The sequence below is a fragment of the Schistocerca piceifrons genome, unplaced genomic scaffold (assembly GCF_021461385.2).
Source record: "Schistocerca piceifrons isolate TAMUIC-IGC-003096 unplaced genomic scaffold, iqSchPice1.1 HiC_scaffold_111, whole genome shotgun sequence".
Lineage (NCBI taxonomy): Eukaryota > Metazoa > Arthropoda > Insecta > Orthoptera > Acrididae > Schistocerca > Schistocerca piceifrons.
The window spans coordinates 5,001-7,500 of NW_025726918.1; the positions used below are offsets into that span (position 1 = coordinate 5,001).

The window sequence follows — 2,500 nt, forward strand, 5'->3', positions numbered from 1 at the left end:
TTGTGCCTTAACCTAACCCATGTTGTCGCCTTAACGTAACCCACGTTGTCGCCTAAACCTGCTCTGTAATTGTTATACGACTCGTTCAATTACTGTAGTGTTGCCCACCCGCAACCCTCGCAATATAGTTCGCTACTCGCACTGCCCGCACCCCTGTGTATCGCTTCATGTTAAACACCTTGCAAGTCTTGCTCACTTTCCACATGCTCCTGCTGTACACTGTAATGTGGATGGCAGCAGGACGTACATGCCGCCCCTCCCCACGTCCCCACCTTGCCCCCTGCCTTCGCAAGCTGGTTGGTGAGAAGTTTGCATGTTCAATGCCCTTCGCATGCGACGTACTCAGGCTACGTTGTGGTGCGGCCTGTGTCAACTGTCCGCTGATGTCGTACGCGTGAACCACAATCTGTACTGCACATTCGTCCTTATGTACTGAATGATACATCGTGGCACATGTGTGACCGCACAACGACTGCGCCCAAAAACGGCGGACCATACAGTGCAAATATTGTGCACGCAGCTACGTGTCGTCTCCCTATGAGAGCTGGATTGCAGTGTGGTACGCCATAGAGACGTGTGGGAGGAACGGACGCCGTGGATGGCGATCAGCATGAGCTGTCTGTTGATGTATTCGGACCTAGTCGTCTCTCCTCACACACCGTGATGGCATGGTGCACCGCGTTCCATATCTGCGACATGCTACAGAGGCCGGTTGACAGTCGTTCGAGCAATGGACATCGCATACGTACGGGGGCCACCTTCCACGTATTGTCTAGGCGTGCACATTTTGTTGCGTGTATGTGGGCAGACGTAGTGTGGCGTGACACCTGACACAGGCATGCAATAATCGTTGAAGTTGCAAATGGCGATGGACGCCTGCGTTTTCTGGTGAAGTTACGCAAATGAACAAATGGTAACCTGTTGTGGTGCGGTTGTTCTCGCTAGGGGTGAATCGGTGATGGCGACGATAGGTTGAGGTACTAACCGGTTGTTCCAGCGATACCCACCATGCCGACGAAACTGAACGGCATCTGGGTGTGAAGCGATACGCGGCGGTGGCTGGGTGGGACCGTCCCCGGCCGGTGAGGGGGCGCCTCCCGGCGTGCTGGCCGCGCGGTGCGTGGGCGCACGCGCTACAGCCGGCTGGTGGGGGCGGCCAGTGGCAGGCGCGCCGGCCGACGGACGCGGCAGGCGTCGCAGCTGCGCGCCGGCGCACCCTGCGCGCGGCGCCGTGCGGCCAAAGTAGGTCCTCGCGGGCCCGGTGCGAAGCGCGGTGGACATCTTCAGTGTGCTGGTCCGATTGAGGACTGTGTGCGTTGAGGATGCGCCGCCGCCCGGCGCTCGGCGCCGCGACGCCGTCTGCTGCTCGGTCGCCCCAGCGGTTCTCGCTGGTGGTTTGTATCGCAGCTGTGCGGATGTGTTGGCGCGTGCGCTGTGCTGGGAGAGTTCGCTTCGGCACCCAAGTGGGGCTTTTGTCCTTCTGTGGCGCTGGCGTTGGAGCTGCCGGTCACCGTAGGTGGCGCGTGTTGTCTCCCGCCGGCAATGCCACGACAGCACGCTCCCGGGCCTCTGTCGGCAGCGGCAAGCTCAGTTGGGAGCACGGGTGGTCGCACCGAAAGCGTCTACTCGCCTAACTCCGGGCGATTGCGCCTCTCTCGAACCCGACCAAGTACTTGGGACGGCGCTGCGCGCCGCCGGGACCTGAGAGGGTTTCGAGGTGTATTGTGCAGGGGAGCTCAGCCTCCTCCTGTTTGCAGAATGATTGAGCGGACGCTTGCGTGTTCGCGCGGGCCCCCGGGACACACTCCCGGGCGGCCGGCTGCTCAGCTCTAGTTGACGCAGCTCCCTGGTTGATCCTGCCAGTAGTCATATGCTTGTCTCAAAGATTAAGCCATGCATGTCTCAGTACAAGCCGCATTAAGGTGAAACCGCGAATGGCTCATTAAATCAGTTATGGTTCCTTAGATCGTACCCACGTTACTTGGATAACTGTGGTAATTCTAGAGCTAATACATGCAAACAGAGTCCCGACCAGAGATGGAAGGGACGCTTTTATTAGATCAAAACCAATCGGTCGGCTCGTCCGGTCCGTTTGCCTTGGTGACTCTGAATAACTTTGGGCTGATCGCACGGTCCTCGTACCGGCGACGCATCTTTCAAATGTCTGCCTTATCAACTGTCGATGGTAGGTTCTGCGCCTACCATGGTTGTAACGGGTAACGGGGAATCAGGGTTCGATTCCGGAGAGGGAGCCTGAGAAACGGCTACCACATCCAAGGAAGGCAGCAGGCGCGCAAATTACCCACTCCCGGCACGGGGAGGTAGTGACGAAAAATAACGATACGGGACTCATCCGAGGCCCCGTAATCGGAATGAGTACACTTTAAATCCTTTAACGAGTATCTATTGGAGGGCAAGTCTGGTGCCAGCAGCCGCGGTAATTCCAGCTCCAATAGCGTATATTAAAGTTGTTGCGGTTAAAAAGCTCGTAGTTGGATTT

At 57.6% G+C, this 2,500-nt stretch overlaps 1 non-coding gene across 1 annotated transcript in view; it reads left to right on the plus strand.

The window, feature by feature from the left end:
- Positions 1–1,843: 1,843 nt before the first annotated feature.
- LOC124727495 overlaps positions 1,844–2,500 on the plus strand; it is a 1,909-nt gene continuing 1,252 nt past the window's right edge. The window contains exon 1 of the ribosomal RNA XR_007007137.1: positions 1,844–2,500. This exon is cut by the window's right edge and continues 1,252 nt beyond it. This is a non-coding gene — a ribosomal RNA (small subunit ribosomal RNA).